This window comes from Phocoena sinus, chromosome 6 (genome assembly GCF_008692025.1).
Source record: "Phocoena sinus isolate mPhoSin1 chromosome 6, mPhoSin1.pri, whole genome shotgun sequence".
Taxonomy (NCBI): Eukaryota; Metazoa; Chordata; class Mammalia; order Artiodactyla; family Phocoenidae; genus Phocoena; species Phocoena sinus.
This window is the reverse complement of record NC_045768.1, coordinates 27,322,363-27,345,585: the sequence shown is the minus strand read 5'-3', so window position 1 is coordinate 27,345,585 and position 23,223 is coordinate 27,322,363. Positions and strand designations below refer to the sequence as shown.

The window sequence follows — 23,223 nt, the reverse complement described above, 5'->3', positions numbered from 1 at the left end:
GCGGGCTCCTTAGTTGCGGCTCACCAGCTTCTTAGTTACAGCACGTGGGCTCCTTAGTTTTGGCATGTGAACTCTTAGTTGCATCATGCATGTGGGATATAGTTCCCTGACCAGGGATCAAACCCGGGCCCCCTGCATTGGGAGCGTGGAGTCTTAACCACTGTGCCACCAGGGAAGTCCTGAGTTTTTCTATTTTTTCAAAAAAAAAAAAATCAAGATTTTGGCAGGGATTGCATTGAATTTGCAGATCACTGGGTAGTATTGACATCAATACTAAAACTTCTAATCCATGAACAGGAGATTGTGTTTCCATTTATTTATGTCTTCTTTAACTCCTTTCAGCAATATATTATAGTTTTTGTTGTGCACATCTTTCACCTTCCTGGTTAAGCTGATTCCTAAACATTAACTATAGTAAATGAAATTGTTTTCATGATTTCCTTTTCAGATTGTTCCTTTTTAGTGTATAGAAATGCTACTGGTTTTTGTGTGTTTACATTTTATCCTGCTATTTTTATGAATTCATTGATTATTTTTCACTTTTTTGTTGTAATACTTAGGGTTTTCTACATATAACACCATCAGCAAACAGAGACAATTTTACTTCTTTCCATTATGAATACCTTTTATTTCTTTTTCTTTCCTAATTGCTTTGGCTAGGACTTCTAGTACTATGTTTGAAAGAAGTGTCAAAAGCAAACATCTTTGTCTTGTTTCTGATCTTTGGTGGAAAAACTTTCAGTCTTTCACCATTGAGTATGATGTTCTCTGTATGTTTTTCATATATGGCTTTTATTATTTTGAGGTAGTTTCCTCCTATTCCTAGTTTATTGAATTTTTTATCATGAAAGTGTGTTGAATTTTGTCACATGCTTTTTCTGCATCAGTTGAGGTAATCATGTGGGTTTTTTTCCCTTCGTTCTGTTAATATGGTATATTACATTGATCAGTTACATATGTTCGACCACCTTGCATTCCAAGAATAAATCTCACTTGGTCATGGTATATAATCATTTTAATATGCTGTTGAATTTGGTTTGGGAGTATTTTATTGAAGATTTTTGCATTAGTGTTCATAAGGGATATTGGTCTGTAGTTTTGTTTTGTTTTTTTCTTGTAGTGTTGCCTAGCATTGGTATCAGGATAATGCTGGCCTCAGAGAATGAGTTAGGAAGTGTTCCCTCCTCTTTAGTTTTTTGGAAAAGTGTGAAAAGGATTAGTAATAGTTCTTTTTTAATGTTTGGTAGAATTCACCAATGAAGTCATTGGATCTAGGGCTTTCTTTGTTGGGAGATATTTTTTTCTTTTTACTTCTAGTTACAGGTGTTCTGAGAAAATGTCCTATGTGCACTTGAGAAGAATGTATATGCTATTTTTGGGTAGAGTATTCTGTATTGTCTGTTAGATCTAGTTGGTTTATTGTGCTGTTTAAGTCTTCTGTTTCCTTACTTACCTTCTTTTTGGTTATTCTATCTATTATTATGAGTGGGGTATTGAAGTCTCCAACAATTATTGAAGAACTGTCTATTTCTCCCTTCAATTTTGTCAGTTTTTACTTTATGTATTTTGATGGCCTGTTATTAGGTGTGTAAGTATAATGAACACGATAATGATTGTTTTGTCTTCATGCTATATTGAACCTTGCATCAGTGTGTAATTATTAATGTATAATGCCCTTCTTTGTCTCTTGTAACCTTTTTGATTTAAAGTTATTTTGTTGGGCTCTGTTTTGATTATTATTTGCATTACATATATTTTTCCATCCTTTCACTTTGAATCTGTTTGTGTCTTTGGATCTAGTGATTCTATTGTAGAGAGCATATGGTTGGATCATTTTTTAAATCCATTCTACCAATCTCTGTCTTTTGATTGGGAAACTTAATCCATTTACATTTAAAGTACAGGCATACTTCAGAGATATTGTGGGTTCAATTCCAAAGTACCACAATAAAGTGAATATCACAATAATATGAGTCATAGGAAGTTTTTGTTTTCCCAGTGCACGTAAAAGTTATGTTTATATTATACTGTAGTCTATTAAGTACAACAGCATTATGTCTAAAAAATAATGAACATACTTTAATTAAAAAATACTTTATTGCTAAAAAATGCTAACGATCATCTGAACCTTCAGGAAATTGTAATACTTTTGCAATAGTAACATCATAGATCAATGATCACAGATTGCCATAACATAAAAATGAAAAAGTTTGAAATATTGTGAGAATTACCAAAATGTGACACAGACACACAAAGTGAGCAAATGCTCTTGGAAAAATGTGCTGACAGACTTGTTTATGCAGAGTTACCACCAAACTTCAATTTGTAAAAAATACAATATCTGTGAAGTGCAGTGAAATGAGGTATGCTTGTATTTAGTGATATAAAGAGACTTACTCTTGTCACTTTCTGTTTCCTCTATGCCACATAGCTTTTTTGTCCCTCATTTCCTGCATTACTGTCTTTTGTGTTTAGTTGATTTTTTATAGTGAAGCATTTAAATTCCTTTCTCATTTCCTCTGTATATATTCTACAGCTGTTTTCTTTCTGGATATCATGAGTATTCCATTTAACATCCTGAAGTTATAACACTCTAATTTGAATTTATACCATCTAAACTTCAATGACATAAAAATTCTGCTCTTTTAACAGTTCTGTTCCCACCCCTTTTGGTTGTTGATGTCACAAGATTATATCTTTATACACTGTGTGCCCCAAAACGTAAACTAATAATTATTTTAAATGCATTAGCTTCTTAAGTTATGTAAGAAAACAAAATGTGGAGTTACAAACCATAGTTACAGTAATACTAGCTTTTAAACTAATAATTGTTTTTTAGAAATGTATTAGTCTCTTAAATCATGTGGAAAACAAAATGTGGAGTTATCAACCATTGTTACAATAATACCAGGTTTTATCATTGTACATGTATTTACCTTTATTAAATCTTTATTTCTTTATATTGCTTCAAGTTACTGTCTAGTGTCCTTTCATTTCACACAGCAACTCCCTTGAGATTTCTTTTAAGGAAGATTTAGTGGTGTTGAACTCTCTCAACTTATGTTTATTTGAGAATGTCTTAATTTCTCCCTCACTTTTTTTTTTTTTAAGATTCTTTTTTCTGATGTGGAACATTTTTAAAGTCTTTATTGAATTTGTTACAATATTGCTTCTGTTTTATGTTTTGGGGTCTTTTTTTGACCACAAGGCATGTGGGGTCCTAGCTCCCTGAGAAGGGATTGAACCTGCACCCCTTGCTTTGGAAGGTGAGGTTGCAACCACTGGACCACCCAGGAAGTCCCTCTCCCTCACTTTTTTTCTTTTTTTAACATCTGTATTGGAGTATAATTGCTTTACAATGGTGTGTTCGTTTCTGCTTTATAACAGAGTGAATCAGTTATACATATACATATGTTCCCATATCTCTTCCCTCTTCTGTCTCCCTCCCACCCTCCCTATCCCACCTCTCTAGGTGGTCACAAGCCACCAAGCTGATCTCCCTGTGCTATGCGGCTGCTTTGCACTAGCTATCTATTTTACGTTTGGTAGTGTATACGTGTCCATGCCACTCTCTCAGTTTGTCACAGCTTACCCTTCCCCCTCACCACATCCTCAAGTACATTCTCTAGTAGGTCTGTGTCTTTATTCCCATCTTACCCCTAGGTTCTTCATGACCTTTTTTTTTTTAGATTCCATATACATGTGTTAGCATATGATATTTGTTTTTCTCTTTCTGACTTACTTCACTCTGTATGACAGACTCTAGGTCCATCCACCTCATTACAAATATCTCAATTTCATTTCTTTTTATGGCTGAGTAATATTGCATTGTATATATGTGCCACATCTTCTTTATCCATTCATCCGATGATGGACACTTAGGTTGCTTCCATGTCCTGGCTATTGTAAATAGAGCTGCAATGAACATTGTGGTACATGACTCTTTTTGGATTATGGTTTTCTCAGGGTATATGCCCAATAGTGGGATTGCTGGGTCATATGGTAGTTCTATTTTTAGTTTTTTAAGGAACCTCCATACTGTTCTCCATAGTGGCTGTATCAATTGACATTCCCACCAACAGTGCAAGAGTGTTCCCTTTTCTTCACACCCTCTCCAGCATTTATTGTTTGTAGTTTTTTTTTTTTTTTTTTTTTGCGGTATGCGGGTCTCTGACCGTTGTGGCCTCTCCTGTTGCGGAGCACAGGCTCTGGACGCGCAGGCTCAGCGGCCATGGCTCACGGGCCTAGCCGCTCCGCGGCATGTGGGATCTTCCCAGACCAGGGCACAAACCCATGTCCCCTGCATCGGCAGGCGGACTCTCAACCACTGCACCACCAGGGAAGCCCTGTTTATAGGTTTTTTGATGATGGCCATTCTGACTGGTGTGAGATGATATCTCATTGTAATTTTGATTTGCATTTCTCTAATGATTAATGATGTTGAGCATTCTTTCATGTGATTGTTGGCAATCTGTATATCTTCTTTGGAGAAATATCTATTTAGGTCTTCTGCCCATATTTGGATTGGATTGTTTGTTTTTTTGTTATTGAGCTGCATGAGCTGCTTGTAAATCTTGGAGATTACGCCTTTGTCAGTTGCTTCATTTGCAAATATTTTCTCCCACTCTGAGGTTGTCTTTTGGTCTTGTTTATGGTTTCCTTTGCTGTGTAAAAGCTTTTAAGTTTCATTAGGTCCCATTTGTTTATTTTTGTTTTTATTTCCATTTTTCTAGGAGGTGGGTCAAAAAGGATCTTGCTGTGATTTATGTCATAGAGTGTTCTGCCTATGTTTTCCTCTAAGACTTTTATAGTGTCTGGCCTTACATTTAGGTCTTTACTCCATTTTGAGCTTATTTTTGTGTATGGTGTTAGGGAGTGTTCTAATTTCATACTTTTACGTATACCTGTCCAGTTTTCCCAGCACCACTTATTGAAGAGGCTGTCTTTTCTCCACTGTATATTCTTGCCTCCTTTATCAAAGATAAGTTGATCATACGTGTGTGGGTTCATCTCTGGGCTTTCTATCCTGTTCCATTGATATATATTTCTGTTTTTGTGCCAGTACCATACTGTCTTGATTACTGTAGCTTTGTAGTATACTCTGAAGTCAGGGAGCCTGATTCCTCCAGCTCCGTTTTTCTTTCTCAAGATTGCTTTGGCTATTTGGGGTCTTTTGTGTTTCCATACAAATTGTGAAATTTTTTGTTCTAGTTCCGTGAAAAATGCCAGTGGTTCCCTCACTTTTGAAGGACAGTTTTGCTGGGTGTAAGATTCTTGGTTGACAGTTTTTTCTTTTATTACTTGGAATATGTTGGCCTACTTACTTCTGGCCTCCAAAATTTCTGATGAGAAATCTGCTGATAATATAATTGAGTATCCCTTATATGTGATGAGTTACTTCTCTCTTGCTGCTTTCAAGATTCTCTTTGTCTTTTGAAAGTTTGATTATAATGTGTCTTGGTATGAGTCTCTTTGAGTTAATCTTACTTGGAGTTCTTCAAGCTTCTTGGATGTTTATATTTATGTCCTTCCTCAAAATTGGGAAGTTTTCAGCCATGTTTTCCTCAAATATTCTCTCTTCTTCTTTCTTGCTCTCTTTTCCTTCAGGGACTCCTACAGTGTGGATGGTGTTCTGCTACATGATAGTCTTCAGATCCCTTAGGCTCTGTTAACTTTTCTTCAATCTTTTTTCTTTCTGTTCCTCTGACTTAATAATTTCATTGTCCTATCTTCAATTTTCCTGATTATTTCTTCTGCCTGCTCAATTTTGTCTTTGAATCTCTCTAGTAAATTAATTATTTGAGCATATATTTTATGTTATTTAAAAATTTTTTATTAGAGTATAGTTGATCTTCAATGCTCTGTTAGTTTTTGCTGCACAGTAAAGTGAATCAGTTATACATATACATATATCCACTCTTTTTTAGATTCTTTTCCCATGTAGGTCATTACAGAGTACTGAGTAGAGTTCCCTGTGCTATACAGTAGGTCCGTATTAGTTATCTATTTTATATATAGTAGTGTGTATATGTCAATCCCAATCTCCCAATTTATCTACCCCCCGACTTTCCCCCCAGTAACCATAAGATTGTTTTCTATATCTGTGACTCTCTGTTTTGTAAATAAGTTCATTTGTACCATTTTTTTAGATTCCACGTATAAGTGATATCATACAATATTTGTCCTTCTCTGTCTGACTTACTTCACTTGGTATAACAATCTCTAAGTCCATCCATGTTGCTGCAAATGGCATTATTTCATTCTTTTTTATGGGTGAGTAATATTCCATTGTATTGTGTATATGTACCACATGTTCTTTATCCATTCTTCTGTCAGTGGACCTTTAGGTTGCTTCCATGTCCTGGCTATTGTAAATAGAGCTGCAATGAACATTGGGGTCCATGTATCTTTTTGAATTATGGTTTTCTGCAGGTATATGCCCAGAAGTGGAATTGCTGGACCATATAGCAGCTCTATTTTTAGGTTTTTAAGGAAGCTGTATACTGTTCTCCATAGTGACTGTACTAATTTACATTCCCACCAACAGTTTAGAAGGGTCCCCTTTTCTTCATACCTTCTCCAGCATTTACTGTGTGTAGATTTTTGATGATGACCATTCTGACTGGTGCAAGGTGACACCTCATTGTAGTTTTGATTTACATTTATCTAATAATTAGTGATGTTGAGCATCTTTTCATGTGCTTCTTGTCCATCTGTATATCTTCTTCGGAGAAGTGTCTATTCAGATATTCTGCCCATTTTTTGATTGGGTTGTTTGTTTTTTTGATATTGAGCTGCATGAGCTGTTTGTATATTTTGGAGATTAATCCCTTGTCTGTCACTTCACTTGCAAATATTTTCTCCCATTCTGTAGGTTGTCTTTTTACTTTGTTTATGGTTTCCTTTGCTGTTCAAAGGGTTTTAAGTTTAATTAGGTCCCATTTGTTTGTTTTTATTTTCATTCCTCTAGAAGGTGGATCAGAAATGATATTGCTGTGATTTATGTCAGAGAGTGTTCTACCTATATTTTTCTCTAGGAGTTTTATAGTATCAGCCTTACATTTAGGTCTTTAATCCATTTTGAGTTTATTTTTGTGTATGGTGTTAGAAAGTGTTCTAATTTCATTCTTTTACATGTAGCTATCCAGTTTTCCCAGCACCACTTATTTCAGAGACTGTCTTTTCTCCATTATATATTCTTGCCTTCTTCATCATAGATTAGCTGACCATAGGTGTGTGGGTTTATCTCTGGACTTTCTATCTTGTTCCATTGATCTATATTTCTGTTTTTGTGCCAGTACCAAACTGTTTTGATTACTGTAGCTTTGTAGTATAGTCTGAAGTCAAGGAGCCCAATTCCTCCAGCTCCATTTTTCTTTATAAGATTGCTTTGGCTATTTGGTGGTCTTTTGTGTTTCCCTACAAGTTGTAAAATTTTTTTGTTCATATTCTGTGAAAAATGCCATTGTAATTTGATAGGTATTGCATTGAATTTGTAGATTGCTTTGGGTAGTATAGTCATTTTCACAATATTGATTCTTCCAATCCAAGAATATGGTATATCTCTCCATCTGTTGTGTCATCTTTGATTTCTTTCTTCAGCACCTTATAGTTTTCTGAGTACAGATCTCTTGCCTCCTTAGGTACGTTTATGCTTGGTAGTTTATTCTTTTTGATGTGATGGTAAATGGGATTGTTTCGTTTTCTTTCTAACCTTTTGTTGTTAGTGTATAGGAATGCAAGAGATTTTTGTGTATTAATTTTGTATCCTGCAACTGTACCAAATTCATTGATGAGCTCTAGTAATTTTCTGGTAGCATCTTTAGGATTTTCTATGTATAGTATCATGTCATCTGCAAACAGTGACAGTTTTACTTCTTCTTTTCCAGTTTGCATTCCTTTTATTTCTTTTTCTTCTCTGATTGCCATGGCTAGAACTTCCAAAACTATGTTGAATAAAAGTGGTGAGATTGGACATCCTTGTCTTGTTCCTGATCTTAGAGGAAATGCTTTCAGTTTTTCACTGTTGAGAATGATGTTAGCTGTGGATTTGTCATATATGGTCTTTATTATGTTGAGGTAGGTTTCCTCTATGCCCACTTTCTGGAGAGTTTTTTTTTCCTTTGGTCATAAATGGGTGTTGAATTTTTTCAAAAGCTTTTTTTGCATCTACTGAGATGATCATGTGTTTTTTGTTCCTCAGTTTGTTGATGTGTATCACACTGATTGATTTGCACATATTGAAGAATTCTTGCATCCCTGGGATAAATTCCACTTGATCATGGTGTATGATCCTTTTAATGTGTTGTTGGATTCGGTTTGGTAGTATTTTGTTGAGGATTTTTGCGTCTATGTTCATCAGTGATACTGGCCTGTAAGTTTCCTTTTTTATGATATCTTTCTCTGGTTTTGGTATCAGGGTGATGGTGGTCTCAGAATGAGCTTGGGAGTGTTCCTTCCTCTGCAGTTTTTTGGGAGAGTTTTTTTTGTTTTTGTTTTTTTATTTGTTTGTTTTGGCTGTGTTGGGTCTTCGTTGCTGTGTGCGGGCTTTCTCTAGTTATGGTGAGCAGGGGCTACTGTTCGTTGTGGTACGTGGGCTTCTCATTGCAGGAGAAGCCGTTGGCTCAGCAGTTGCGGTACGCAGGCCCTAGAGCATGCGGGCTCAGTAGTTGTGGTTCGTGGGCTCTAGAGGTCAGGCTCAGTAGTTGTGGCACACGGGCTTAGTTGCTCCGTGGCAAATGGGATCTCTCCGGACCAGGGATCGAACCCATGTCCCCTGCATTGGCAGGAAGATTCTTAACCACTTCACCAGAGGGAAGTCCCTGGAAGAGTTTCAGAAGGATAGGTGGTAACTCTTCTCTAACTGTTTGATAGAATTTGCCTGTGAGGCCATCTGGTTCTGGACTTCTGTTTGTTGGAAGTTTTAAAATCACAGTTTCAATTTCAGTACTGGCAATCAGTCTGTTCATATTTTCTATTTCTTCCTGGATCATTCTTGGAAGATTGTACTTTTCTAAGTATTTGTCCATTTCTTCTAGGTTGTACATTCTATTGGTGTATAGTTGCTTGTAGTAGTATCTTATGATCCTTTGTATATCTGTGGTGTGAGTTCTAACTTCTTTTTCATTTCTAGTTTTATTGATTTGAGCTCTCTCCCATTTTTTCCTGATGAGTCTAGCTAAAGGTTTATCAATTTTCTTTATCTCTTCAATGAACTAGCTTTTAATTTCATTGATCTTTTCTGTTCTTTTCTTTGTCTCTATTTCATTTATTTCTGCTCTGATCTTTATGATTTCTTTCCTTCTACTAACTTTGGGTTTTGTTTGTTCTTCTTTCTCTGGTTGCTTTCGTTGTAAGGTTAGGTTTTTATTTGAGATTTTTCTTGTTTCCTGAAGTTAGTGTTCACTTTTTTTTTAGTGTTCACTTTTTTTTTTTTAATCTTTTTTCTTTTTGTTCCTCTGGTTTAATAATTTCAGTGTCCTATCTTCAGTTTTGCTGATTATGTCTTCTGCCTGCTCAAATTTGTCTTTGACCCTCTATAGTAAATTTTAAATTTCATTTATTGTACTTTTCTGCTCCAGTATTTCTTTTCTGTTTTTTAGGTTTTCCATCTCTTTACTGATATTTCCATTTTTTTCACACATTGTTGACTTGGCTTTCTCCACATCTTCTTTTAGTTTTCTGAGCATCTTTAAGACTGTTGTTTTAAAGTTTTCATCTAGTAGATCTGCCACCAGGTCTTTTTCAGGGACAGTTTCTGTTTATTTATTTTTTCCTTTGAATGAGTCATACTTTTCTTTTTCTTTTGTGAATTTTGTTGACAGCTGGACATTTGAATCTAATAACGTTGTAAATGCAAATCAGGTTCTCCCCCTTCCCTAGGGTTTGCTGGTTTATAAAAAAAATGTTTTTATTACTTTGTTTTTTCTTTTGTTTGTTGCAGATTATTTTTGTGTCAAGGATTAGCCTGAGGAATAAATGTAATGTCTTCTAATGTCTATTTTCAGCTTGTGCCCTTTCCTGGGCATGCACAGTCACTTTCTCATTTCCTCCACAGATGCAGTTGTTTTTGAATGTCCTAGAAAAAAGGGCACTGGACCTTCATATCCCCTAGAAGTCATTTAATCCATAGGGGGAGGGACTTCCAACAATGGGGGGTGGTGCAACAAAAATGGCTCCCTACCTCTTTGTCTGCACCTTTGTGATCAAAAGCATCAATCAGCAATCAAAGCACAGATCCCTGATAATTGGAGGACAGGGTCTCTCTCTCTCTCTCTCCCCCCCCATTTTTTTTTTTTTTTTTTTTTTTTTTTTGGCCAACCCTGGCTCCTGCAAGTTATGTGCAGGTTGTTCCTGCAATACATGCACAGCTGTTTGCTAGAGGGCTAGGGGTGGGGGAATAGGTAGCTACTACTGTGCTAAGAGCTGAAACTGACCAAAATTAACCATAAAAAGAAACTATCTGTGAATTATTGGAGTCCCAAAAGAAGAAGAAAGGTAGAAGAGGGAAGAAAGTTTATTTAAGGAGATAATGGATGAGAATGTCCCAAATCTGGGGAGAAATATAGATATTCAAGTTCATGAAGCTCATAGGTCATCAAATGATCTCAAATTAAAAGTGATTATTCTCCAAGACACATTATAATAAAATTGTCAAAAATTAAAGACAAAAAGAGAATCTTAAAAGCAGCAAGAGGGAAGAAACTTGTAACTTACAAGGGAACTCCCATAAGCCTGCCAGGAGAATTCTCAGCAGAAACCTTGCAGGCTAGGAGAGAGTAGAATGATATATTCAAAGTGAAATATATACAACTGAAAGAAAAAACTTCCAACCAATCGTGTCTAACTGGCAAAGCTGTCTTTCACAAATCAAAGAGATATAAACATTTTCCCAGACAAACAAAAGCTGGATGGAGTTGATCACCCCTAGACCTGCCTTGTAAGAAATGCTGAAAGAAGTTATTCAAGCTGAAATGAAAATATGCTAATGAATAACATGAAAGGATGTTAATTAGTAGCATGAAAACATGAAAATATACAGGAAAAGGTAAGTATATAGTCGAAATCAGGTTACTCTAATACTGTAATATAGTGGTGTGCTAACCACTTAACTCTAGTATAAATGTTAAAGGGCAAAAGTATTAAAAATACTTGTAGCTATAATAATTTATGAATACACAATATAAAAAGGGATAAATTGTGATATCAGAAACAAAAGGGGGGAAGTAAAAGGGTGGAATTTTTGTATGTGATTGAAGATAAGTCATTATCAGTGTAAAATAGACTGCTATATCTATAAAATGTTTTATGTGAACCTCATGGTAACCATAAAACAGAAACCTACAGTAGATACACAAAAGGTAAAGAGAAGAGAAAGCATATCAAAATGAAAAATCATCAGTTCACAAAGGAAGGTAGTAAGAGAAGAGCAAGGGAATAAGAGAACTACAAAACAGCCGGAAAACAATAAGATGTCATTAGTAAGTCCTCACTTGATTAGTAAGTCATCAAAAATTACTCTACTTGTAAATGGATTAAATTATCCAATGGAAAGTCATAGAGTGGCTAGGTGGATAAGAAAACAAGACCCATCTATATCTGCCTACAAGAGATTCACTTAAACTTTAAGGATACACATATGCTGAAAGTGAAGAGATAGGAAAAAATATTTCATGTGAGTGGAAACCAAGAGAGCAGAGGTAACTATACTTATATCAGACAAAATAGACTTTAAGCTTTAAGTCAAAAACAGCAACAAGAGACAAAGAAGGTCATTAACTAATGATAAAGGGGTCACTTCATTAAGAGAATATAGCAGTTGTAAATATATATGTACCCAACATCAGAGCACCTAGATATATGAAGCAAATACTAACAGATCTGAAGGGAGTAAGAAACACTACAGTAATAGTAGGAACTTCAATCCTGTACTTTCAACAATGCATAGATCATCCAGACAGAAAATCAATATGAAAACAGTGGATTTGGACAACATTATAGACAAAATGGGCCTAACAGATGTATACAGACTACTCCATCCAACAGCAGCAGACCATCCTTCTCAAAGGCATATGGAACATTCTCCGTCATAGATCATATGGTAGGCCACAAAACAAGTCTCAACAAGTTTAAGAAGATACAAAACATTGCTGAAAGAAATTAAAGGAGACCCAAATAAATGGAAAGATATCATGCATTAGAAGACTTAATGTTAAGATGGCAGTATGTCCCAAAGCAATCTACAAATTCAGTGCAATCCCTATGGAAGTTCCAATAATCTTTTTATGCAAAAAATGGAAAGGCTGGTCCTAAATTCATATGGAGGTTATGTATGAGCTCAACAACATGGACTTCTCAGCAAGGCCAACTTGGCTATACTGCTGCTGAGTGCCCAATCTGCCAGCAGTAGAGAGCGATACTGAGCCTCCAGTATGGCACTGGTTTGATTACACTGGACTGCTTCCATCATGAGAGGGGCAGCACTTTGTTCTTATTGGAATAGACACTTTGGACATGGATTTGAGTTCCCTGAATGCAATGCTTCTGCTAAAACTATCATCCTTGGGTTTACAGAATGCCTTATGTACCATCATAGTATTCCACACAGCATTTCTTCTGATAAAGGAATTCCCTTCACAGCAAATAAAGTTCAACAGTTGGCCCATGCCCATGATAATTCACTGGTCTTACTATGTTCCCCAAGCCTCTCTCTTGTGTCACATCTCTGCCCTCCGCTGGTTCAAGGGCTCAGGTTCTAAGCCTCGTTTAAGCATTGCAAGAAAAGCACATCAGATAGGGACCCAGAACACCCCTAACATTGTTTATAAACTGGGTTAACGGAAGTTCCACTTGGTTTCAGAAGTTCTTAATTACCCCAAAGAAGGCAATTTCCACATCTACTATCACAAGAACAAATGAAAAAAAAATCTACTCTAGAAAAGCAAGGAAAGTGAGTAATATATTGAATGGCATTCTTTTGGATCCTGTCATCTCTTCACAGAGTGACACTGAAGTTATAGGCTTACATTCCCTCACTGAGGGGTGCCATTCAAGCCACCCTTGGATGAGCAGACTGAGAGAAACAGGCTCAGGGCTGTGCATGTGTACACTCCCGCATCTCCTTGCCATAAATCCAGCTTTTTCCATCCCTGAGTTTATAGAGTGCTGTGCTTATTTAGATGGAATTGGAAGATAAGAAGCTGGGATCTCAGCCATGCAGGGTGGGAGAAACCAGCAAGCTAAGACTGAGTACAGGGCCAAGGAGGTTAACTCACCAATGAGGAGGGTCCTCATGGATGATTCTCTAAAGGGTGTTGTGGATTGGGGCTTGCTCCACTTGTATTAGTTGGATAGGCCAACTGTAGTAACCAAAGTCTCCATAATGTATAATGGCTCAAATACATTCAAGTTTATTTTCACTCACAAGAAGAGTTCAACACATTTCAAGTTGGTGGGGAACTATGTCCTGCACAGGCATTCAGGGAGCCAGGCTGAAAGGCTTTGCAATTAAAAAAAATTGAAGTATAGTTGATTTACAATATTTTGTTAGTTTCAGGTGTACAGCAAAGTGATTCAGTTATTTTTTTCAGATTATATTCCATTATAGGTTATTAAAAAATGGAATGCTTCACGAGTTTGCATGGCACCTTTGTGCAGGGGTCCATGCTAATCTTCTCTGTATTGGTCCAATTTTAGTATATGTGCTGCTGAAGTGAGCACGACTTTGCCTTTTTTTTAATTAATTAATTTTATTTTATTATTCATTTTTGGCCACATTGGGTCTTCGCTGCTGCAGGCGGGCGTTCTCCAGTTGCAGCGAGCGGTGGTTACTCTTCGTTGTGGTGCACAGCTTCTCATTGCGGAGGCTTCTCTTGTTGTGGAGCATGGGCTCTAGGCATGTGGGCTCAGTAGTTGTGGCTCACAGGCTCTAGAGCGCAGGCTCAGTAGTTGTGGCGCATGGGCTTAGTTAGTTGCTCTGCGGCATGTGGGATCTTCCCGGACCAGGGCTCGAACCCATGTCCCCTGTGTTGGCAGGTGGATTCTTAACCACTGCACCACCAGGGAAGCCCCACTTTGCCATTTTTAATAAACGACTTTCAAGGTTGCCCTGGAAGGGGAAAGAGGCACATACGAGGTTTTTATGGGCTAAACTTGGAATACCATTTCTTACTTCCCTCTGATAAAACTAAATCATAGAGTCACATCTAACTGCAAGAGAGACTGGAAGAAGAGGAGATTAATTTGGTGAGGACTAGCAATGTTGGACACAGCGTCTGTATCCAGGGGACAGTGTTGTGGTGTCTGGAGCAGGGCAGCAGGGGCTAAAGCCAAGATTTTGCTGGAATTTAGACAGGAGCTAGCATTCTGTTTGCACTGTTCTGCCCAGTTTGAAGTAAGATGTTAGCCAGCTGCAGGTGTGGAGATGGTTTTGGTGTTGGGACGGTTATGCATGCGAGTGTCCAGGCCCTGGAAAAACGGGGCTCCAGGAATCAAGTAGGGTGAGATTCCCAGACCTGAACCGCAAGAACTGAGATTCAATTCCAGGCTCTAGTGGTGATATTAAAGTCCAGTAATATGGACAGAGATTTGGGAGAAGGCTTACGTGTGAGGGCTTACCTTGCATTCTTTGCCTATGACAGCAAAACTTAATTCCAGGTACCCCCTGCTATTGGGCTTTGGACTGTTTGGGTCAGGCTTGGTTCTGGGATAGTTTGGGGAGAGTCCTCCTGATTTTCCTTAGCACCATCTTTTCCAGAAGGGCACTCAAATATGCCCTTCAAAGGGCTTCATATCCTCAGAAGAAAGGTGTCCTGGTACATGTGGCTTCCTCAAGCAGCCATACTCGTACTCCCCAGCTTTTAGCAATTTACATTAAAATAACCCTGGGACACAGATCATAAATTTCTGATGTCCTGTGGTCTCACAGGACACATTCTGTCTCACAGTTTAGGCATGTAACCTAGGGGCTAAATAACTACTAGATACTAAATGATTGTATATAGAGAGCTGGAACATGAATTGCTTGCTTTGTTTGCTATCCTCTTTGGAGGTGGGCAGAAAATCTTAACATTTGCTCAGGGCTTTCTGAACACTGTCTTTTAAGGATGATACTGCATGTACTGTCTAGAGATGTTGTTGGAACAGATGTTGTGAGAGGCTCTTACACTCTAATATGCTGAGAATACCCACGTATCCCCCAGGCATCATCACAGAAAATCCTCAAACACATTCATAGCACTACAGGGCGTTGCCTTCCACTTGACCCTTCTGTTCTCTTGATTGTTCAATGCACAAGGGTTATTAAGAAGCTGAAAAATGATCATTACACTCCATCGTGGTTGCCAGCTATGTGCTGGCAGATTTTTGAAAACAGATTCAGGAAACCACTGTAGACTAATGACATAATAGGATGTGGAAAATTCTGGTCTTGTTCTATGAAATAGCTGGCCTACAAAATATGGGATGGTAAAGGATGCTGTATACTGGGTATTGAGCGTAGATTCTAGTAAATCTGCCATTTAATGGCAACTTGACCTTGGGCTAATTTAAACTACTTCAGTGCCTAAGTATCCTCACTTGAGAAATGAGAATTCTAATGGTACTGACTTCCACAGGGTTACTGATAGGACTAAGTAAGTGAGACAGTATATGGAAAAGTGCTTAGCATGACGCCTGGCATAGAGTTGGCCTTCAAAAATTATGTTCCTTCAAAAAATATAGTATAGGCTAAGGTTTTTTAAAAACCTGTCATTTGAGTAAGAAAAAAATGGGAGATAAATCAGCCACCAAATACAAACACTTGTTTTTAATGGTTAGAACTGAATCCTTGAAATTCTGCTGGTAAAAGGGAACATTTTTGATCATCTCCACCTGTATCAGTCCTTTTAGTTACTCACTCAGAGAAAATCTCAGATCAAGTGGGGAAAACAGCCCAAACCAAAGTCTAGAGCAGAGGTTTTCGTGGTGTGAGCTCCAGGTCAGTCACAACAACATCACAGGAAATTTGCTAGAAATACAAATTCTTGGGCTGGGGATGCCAGACCTACTAACTCTGAAACTCGGGGGCGGGGCCCAGAAATCTGTGTTTTAACAAGCCCTCTAGGGGATTTGTAAGCTCAGGTTTGTGGACCCGGGGGCGTAGAGCCGCCAAGGATAAATTTGTTGATAAAATGCAGCTGACAGTGCTTGCAGAGAACTTACCAGAGTTAATGAGCCCAGATCCACATTTGCAGCTGCCTTCTGTGGTCACTGCCTTAGCCCTTCACCCCCTGCCCTGCCTCCTCCTGTGGCATCCTGGTTAATAGTCCCATCATCCACCCAGTTGCCCACTCTTCTCAATTCTTTTACTCTCACTTTTCACCCAGCCAGGCACTAGGAACCTGTTGATTTCCTTTCCCGAATGCTCATATCTCTCTGCTCCTTTCTCCCACCACCTCTTTTTGGGTTTAGGATGATCGTGCCATATTTTTGTTTCTGACCTTTGCTCTTCAGTTTCCCCACTCTCCTCTCCCCGCTGCCACAGTGTGACTTTACTAAAAAACGGATGGACCGGTTGTTCCAAGGTTTCAAATTCTTCAAGCACTGCAGACACATCCTTACCATGATATTCCAGGCTCTTCACAGTCTGACCAGAGACTACGTTTCCAGCCTCCTCCACTTCCTACCCCTCTTGTACCATCTACTTTTGCCGCTCTGCCTTCTATTCTGTCGATTCCTAGCTCTTTCCTACCCCCTTGCTCTGCATATGTATTTGTCCCCTGCTTTGCATGTTCTTCTTCCTTATCTGCTTATTGAGGTTCTGTTTAACAGCTCAGTTCCCACATTGCCGACCCTGGAAATCATCCTTGACGCTTCTAAGGAGATCTGGAATCTTTCTTTTCGGTTCTCCAGCTATACTCCATTTTAAAAGCCGTTTACCACTCATACTGATGGTTCTCCTACTAGACTGTGAGCTTCCTCAGGGCCAGAGAATTTATTGTCTTATTCATCTTTGCACTCCAGCACTCCGCACCATGCTTAGCACTTATTAAGTAGCTGCTTAATAAATGTTTGGCAAAGGAATGGAGGAATGAGAGTAAGTGTGTCGTTATAAGAGGATTTTCCTTTTAAGGAACAAAACCTCAGCTGCCCAGGCATAGACTACTGCCTTTGAGAGAGTATTTATGTTCTGGATCACTGCAGCCGTGGAAGAGGAATACGCCTCTTGGGGGAAGCCATGGGGGAGTTTGGGCAGGTGAAATGTAATTATCCAAGTTGGCCCTGTGCCAAGGCTTCTCAGTGCTGCAGCCGAGGCCAGGGCTAAACACAAATGGGTACGACCTTCATCTCACATCCCTTCTGAAAAGCTGCTCCTCTGGCAGCCCCGAGCCCCCTAACAGCTTGCCGGGGCCTGGGGTCAGATTCACTCACAGGGATGGGGCAGCCGAGCCCCGTGACCCCGCTGAACTGGCTGCTTGGCTCTCCGCTGCCTTTGGTCTAAGCACAGAGCCTGGTATGGAAACGGAAGCTGGCCTGTGATCACTCATTCATTCCTTTCGGCCGCACTGCTGCATTCCTTCCAGCTTAAGTTAGAACATGCACTTGGCTTTAAGGACACAAGACCCCGGCACATAACAATAAATTGACCTCAAGTTACTGGCAGCTGAGTTCCTCATTGTGTGTGTGTGTGTGTGTGTGTGTGTGTGTGTGTGTGTGTTTATAGTTATTTCTAAAAGCAAATTCCCCTACCCAAATCACCAGGCAACACGTGCACAAATGCACCGAATTGAAAAGCCTTGGGCTTCCCTGGTGGCGCAGTGGTTGAGAGTCTGCCTGCCGACGTAGGGGACACGGGTTCGTGCCCTGGTCTGGGAAGATCCCACATGCCGCGGAGCGGCTGGGCCCGTGAGCCACGGCCGCTGGGCCTGCGCGCGTCCGGAGCCTGTGCTTCGCAACGGGAGAGGCCACAACAGTGAGAGGCCCACGTACTGCAAAAAAAAAAAAAAAGAAAAGCCTTTTTGCAGATGACCTTAAATCCTTTATGGAAGAAAGTGCAGGTTAAACAAAAAGTGGCCGAGCCGGAATTTAAACTCAGGAAATCTGACTCCATGGTCTGAGCTCTGAGACCCCCACAACTTTGTGGCAGGTGGGCCTCTCAGAAGATCTACTTGGTACACCTGAAACTAATGTAATATTGTAAATCAACTATACCTCGCTTAAGAAAAAGATCTACCTGGGAAGGTGTGGGTAGCAGGGGCCAACAAGCACAGCCAGGACTCCTGCGCCCTTGCTTGTTTAATATAGTAAAAACCATAGAGCCTTGGTTCTTCCACAAGTAAATGACCTTGAGGGTGGCCACAGGAGACAGGCAGAAGAATGCAGAGTAAAGAACGAGGCCCGTCCTTTATACAAAGCAATCTCACATTCAGTCAGTATTGCGCCTCTCAACCATTCTCCAGACAAGACTTTTATGCCCAGAGCAGAGACTTCCCCCTAAACAGCAATATTCCTGTATGTTCTACTTTTCATTTCCTTGATTCTCCCTCCAAAGGTCTCCAAGCAATTTACAAACTGTAGGTTGTGTTTGCAGTTTGGACCCTTAAAGTTTATCTTTCTCTCCCCTCTCACTTTTCCTTTGTCTTTTATGATTGTGATTGAGAAAGAGGAAGAGCTGGGAGACCAAAGCTCATGAATGTATATGAAGCCATTATATCTGCCAGGTGAGGTGCGTGTGCAGGCACTGGTTTTTAAATGTTTGTCTCCGCGTTGCCAGAACTGCTTTAGAGCTTTTTCCTGCAATTGCACAAATTCATTACTTAGTCTTTTACTGTATCTATTTATAAGTCCACCTGGACCCTCTGGGAGGCCCAGTTCGGGCCTCAGAGCTCCGGTAATGAAGCCTGGCTCACTCTACTTTGATATATCTCCCTGCTATTGCTGCTTGGGGGATAGAGAGTGTGCCCACCTGTTTTTTGGAAGGTCAGCCTGACAGAGGACAAAGGATTTTAAATTGTGCTCTGTGGAATCCTGGAATCCTGAGTAGGCTGCCTAGAGCTCTAGGAAATAACAATAATAAAGTCAGCTATGGACGTTGTTTTATTTGTCAAGGCACGATGATTTTGGTTTGGTTGTTAAACTTTTTCTAGGGTTAAAGGAAATATCTAGTGTAAGCAGTTTGTTGTAAGAGTTAACCACAGGCATGGACCGAGCGTGTATGGGGGAGCCAGCTGAGTGCTTACTGGGGACATTCTGTGGTTGTGACTTGTCCCAAATAGAGATTTGTCACTTGACTAGGATGTCAGCCCCAAGAGTACCTGGCAATGGTAGGCACTCAATAAATATTTGTGGGAGGAATGAATGAATGAATTTTGAGTACTCTGTGTCCTCTGATGGCCCCACTTGCAGGCTTCATTCTGCTCCAGATCTTGTGCTCATTTCTACCAAGGCTGGCTTTGCTGTAGGGGCCTCATGTGCTTAGAGTCAGGACCCTCAGGCCAGATTGGGACCACGTGACCCCATCATGACTCATTGACTGATCCCAGTATTGCTCCCCTGGTCTCCTTTCCTGCATAAGACTTGCTCCCAAGGGAATTCCTGGGTGCTTGGCTCACCTTCGGTCCTAGCTCTTCCCTCTCCCTTCTGGTGATGGCTCAGGTGGTAATTCTGGTCCGCGTTCTTTAGTTCCCCTGATTCAAGGACAGAAGCTCTGGGGTCCTGTCACTCTTGGGTTTTTCTCCAAATAAGTGCCTTTTCTCTTAACTCTAGAGTCTTGGCCACCAACTGTGATAACCAGGTCCCTGGAACTGAGAGCTTTGTAGCCTGGGTGTCCCTGGAATATGCTTCTCTAGGTAGCCAGACTTTCCTAGCAGAGAGCTGAGCACCTGAGTACGGGGGCAGGGCTGTCAGGGCTTGACTCAGTTTCTCTTCTAGAGTGACCCCTGGTGCTCCAGTCCCCCAGCCTCCAAACTCTCCAGAACAGTCAAGATTCTCAGACTAGAGTTCAGAGGGAAGGGAAGTCTCTAACTTCTACCCCACTGGTCATAGGTAAGTTAACAGCATTACAAGTGCCTCAACTAACAAACACATATAGTGACTCCTTGGGAAAATTTTGGGATCCCTGGCCTGTTTGCTCTCGGAGGTTGCATTTGTAACAAATCATCACCAAAAAAACTTCTTTATTACAATTACCTTGGGAAGAGCAGTCAGAGTGAGGGAACCTTGCTTCTTAGAGGACTTGGTCCACTTCTCCATAGGGAGCCATCCTAGTGTGCCTCAGAGGTGGTGGAAGCAGAAGTCCTGGAAGTGAGTCCTGGTGAGGATGTGGGCGAATTGGCCTATGAGGAAGGAAAATAAAGAACCTACATGGACAGGACACTTGGGGAAGTTTCAGGGAGAGATGTGGAAGTGAAGGTTTTAGAGGAAGCAGCTGCTGGAATGTAAGAATTAAGGGTGGAAAGGAAAATTTTAAGACATTTTGCTTGGATTATGACTGCAATCTTCTTTAGAGTTTTTTAAGACCACAGTAAAAGGTTCAAATTATTTTTGGCTGCTTTATTATCTTACTTGAATGAGATACCACACTGGAATCGAACTACTTGGGAACCAGGGATTTCATTCCATAAATATTGAGTGCTGACTACTGGGGATACAGCAATGGATGAAATGGACCAAAAACCCCTCCTCATGGAGCTTATTAGAAGACATAGAAAGTAAATACAATATGTAAATTACATCATCTATTGTAAAGCTGGAAAGGGAGATAGGGAATTCCATGTTGAAAATTTTAAATATGGTGGTCAGGGAAACCCTCCATGAGAAAATGTCATGGGAGCAAAGAGTGGAAGGCTGTGAGGGGGTGAGCCAGGCAGGTGTCTGGGGCAAGGTCCCAGAAGAGTTGGAGCTAGGGCTTGTTTGCGGGACACCAAGGAGGCCAGTGTGGCTGGAGTGGAGTGATGGAGGCAAAATGTGGTGCGTGAGATCAGAGGCCCTGACCATACAGGAGTTTGTAAACCATTATAAAACTCTGGCTTTACTCCAGAGAGCTCTGAGCAGAGGAGTGATAAATACTATGTCTTAAGTTTTAAAAGGAGGAAAGATGGAAGAGGAGGTGGATATAAGGAGAACAGTTAAGAATTATCACAAAAATCCAGATGATAGAGATGGTGGCAGGGAATACAGTGAGAAGTGTGTGCATTTGTTAGCATTGCACATCCATTTGTTCATTAATTAATTTAAGAAATCATTTAATAAAAGGCTTAATAAATATTTATTGAGTCTTCACAGAGATTGCATCTGAAATGGAAGACAAATAATTATCATAAGCCCATCCAGCTCCAGAGTTCCAGGAGCCTAAGGAACCTAAGGAACAATAGAATTGTCTTGTATCCTGTAACTGGGTGTTAAAAAAGCCCTCTACGAATCTTCACTGCTTTGTGAGTTGTATTTGCAACTTCAGCAGATACCAGCTAAATTAAAAAATTGCCCCTGCAATAGACACGTGTGGCCACCAGGTGGCAGGAGAAACCTGTGATGCAATCAAGGAGGAAAAACATTCCAAGAGATAGAATGAAATACATTGTGATTGTTAAGAGCAGCCAACTCTTTAGTGATAATTAAATAAACAAAAAAGCTTATTTATAAATCACAGTGTCCCTGAATAAACCAAATATAAAGCTTACAAAACTGTGTTTCAAACAGTTTTTTAGGCAACGGCGATCATTTTTCAGATGAAATCTTATACAAAACCTCAAATACATGAAATAAATGAGAGTGACAGAAAGAGTGGTAGTCTTTCTGAAGTGGAGCAGGGACACTGGGCATCTGTTCCCTCATCCTTCTCTTTCATCCTTGAGCCACCTCTGCTGAACCTCAGGGCTTCATGGGACAGATTTTCATTTTTTTATATTATTATTTAAAACATGTATTATTACTTTTTTTTACCAAATGGTTCTTTATAAGCAAATAGCTTCATTTAAATTTCATCAGTCAATATCTCAGGTTATTTGCATAAATTACAGGTTATATCTATTAAATGTATTCTATAATGACCCTTTTTTTACCCCACCCCTATGTTGCCCCTCCCCACCTCCCCTCTCCCCACTGGTAACCACTGGTTTGTTTTCCATATCTTTGAGTCTGCTTCTTTTGTGTTATATTCACTAGTTCATTGTATTATTTTAGATTCTACATGTAAGTGATATTACAGTATTTGTGTTTCTCTGTCTGACATAAAAATTTATTTTTTATTGAGGTTTAATTGACATACAACATATTAGTTTCAAGTGTACAACACAATGATTCAGTATTTGTATATATCATGAAATGATCACGATAAGTCCAGTTGACATCTGTCACCATACATAGTTACAGAATTTTGGGGACAGAGTTTTAAATCACTATTCTGATAAGTATATTTTCCTAACACACTCTTAAAACATTCTTTTATCATTATGAAAAAAATATGGTACTTTAAAAAATATAGACTTTTAAATAGTTTACATAAATATAAATTATAAATGTATAAAATGTATAAATTATAAAACTTATAGAATTTATAGAACCAGCATATAGAATTGTATAAACTAGGATTATGACACATAAATATAAATTTTTAAATTTTAGGATAAAATATATTTATATAATTTTAAGGCACTTAAGGAAAGTATCTTAAAAAGATTAATTTTTAAAAAAACTTTATTTTATTGAAGTTGATTTACCATGTTGTGTTCATTTCTGCTGTACAGCAAAGTGATTCAATTATACATATATATATATATTCTTTTCCATTATAGTTTATTACAGGTATTGAATATAGTTCCCTGTACTATACAGTAGGACCTTGTTGGTTATCCATTCTATATATAATAATTTGCATCTGCTAATCCCAGACTCCCAACCCATTCCTCCACCACCCCACCTCCCCCTTGGCAACCACAAGTCTGTTCTCTATGTGAATCTGTTTCTGGTTTGTGGATAGGTTCATTTGTGTCATATTTTAGATTCCACATATAAGTGATATCATATGGTATTTGTCTTTCTCCTTCTGACTTACTTCACTTAGTATGATAATCTCTAGGTCCATCCATGTTGCTGCAAATGGCATTATTTCATTCTTTTTTGTGGCTGAGTAGTATTCCATTGTAAATATGTACCACATCTTCTTTATCCATTCCTCTGTCGATGGACATTTAGGTTGTTTCTGTGTCTTGGCTACCGTAATTAGTGCTGCCATGAACATAGGGGTGG

At 39.1% G+C, this 23,223-nt stretch overlaps 1 protein-coding gene and 1 non-coding gene across 2 annotated transcripts in view; one reads left to right on the top strand and one right to left on the bottom strand.

Moving 5' to 3' along the window:
• The window catches only part of TMEM38B (transmembrane protein 38B), a 165,737-nt gene that overhangs the window by 89,369 nt on the left and 53,145 nt on the right, over nt 1–23,223 (top strand). The window lies entirely within an intron of this gene.
• On the bottom strand, nt 13,612–13,719 carry LOC116756230. The gene has a single exon (XR_004350598.1). It is a non-coding gene; the product is annotated as a U6 spliceosomal RNA (small nuclear RNA).